Source organism: Grammomys surdaster, unplaced genomic scaffold (genome assembly GCF_004785775.1).
Source record: "Grammomys surdaster isolate TR1022 unplaced genomic scaffold, NIH_TR_1.0 208, whole genome shotgun sequence".
Taxonomy (NCBI): Eukaryota; Metazoa; Chordata; class Mammalia; order Rodentia; family Muridae; genus Grammomys; species Grammomys surdaster.
In genome coordinates, this window is record NW_021604653.1 from 289,301 (window position 1) to 290,377 (window position 1,077).

The 1,077-nt window shown below is 40.4% G+C and overlaps 1 protein-coding gene across 4 annotated transcripts in view; it reads left to right on the plus strand.

Moving 5' to 3' along the window:
• Positions 1 to 1,077, plus strand: part of Zranb3 (zinc finger RANBP2-type containing 3) — a 149,353-nt gene that overhangs the window by 110,866 nt on the left and 37,410 nt on the right. The gene's annotated exons all lie outside the window — the stretch shown is intronic.

The following is a 1,077-nucleotide window of genomic DNA, read 5'->3' on the forward strand; positions in this document are numbered from 1 at the left end:
TCTCTCTCTCTCTCTCTCTCTCTCTCTCTCTCTCTCTCTCTCTCTCTCTGTGTGTGTGTGTGTGTGTGTGATCAACAACATGTGATATTTTCCTCTGTTGCTTTCCACTTTATATAGAGACAGAATCTACTGGTGAACCTGTAGCTTGCCATTCTGGGTTCCCCGAAGCCAGCATGCCAGGTCCACTTGTCATCCACTGGGTTATTAGCTGGTACCACCATACCCAGCTTTTCCCTGGGTCCTGGACACCCAGGCCCAGGTCCTCACATTTTCACAGCAAATACTTTGCACAGTCATCTCACTAGACCCTTTCCCTATATCTTTAATGCCTGAAAAATGTACTTTATCATGTGTCATTTTAAGCAGCAATTCTCTATTATTTATGCTCTTGAAAGGCTAGTTACTTAAAGATAGAAAAACTTGAAGAACAAATTTTAACTTTGCTACTGGCTAGTTTGTATTTTCCAACAGTTTCAAAACTTGAGGCTCAGCTGTGTAGAAAAACAACCTGAATAGAATCTAACCTTCAGAAGATAATACTGGAGAAAATATTTTTATGACCTTGAAGGTAGGGAAGGATAAAGATTTGCCTCAATACACAAGTAATAAAGGAAAAGATTGAAATGCTGACTGTAGAAAAATGAAAAGCTTTTCACTGAGGGGCCAAGTCGTAAAGTTCCAGCCAGCTGGAGCTACATAGCAAAACCCTGTCTCAAAAACAAAACCAACCAAAGCTTACTAATAAAATAAGGCAAATCATACTGATAACTGTGATTGCTGCTGTGTGGTAAGCATAGCTGCTTTCCAAAACACCTTGGCAAATTATCCATGATAACCATTTTCGGAGCATGTGACCACCCTGTTCCCTTGTCTCTCCAGTGGCTTTCGCTTCCATCAGTGACTTCTACCTGAGTTGGTTCTGAATGATGATTTGATTTTCCTTTCTATCACTATATCTATGTTTATTAACTGCGTTTTTGTAAAGAATCTTTATTTGTGTGTACATGTGTACATGGGTGTACATGCATGCCTCTCTCTCTCTCTCTCTCTCTCTCTCTCTCTCTCTCTCTCTCTCTC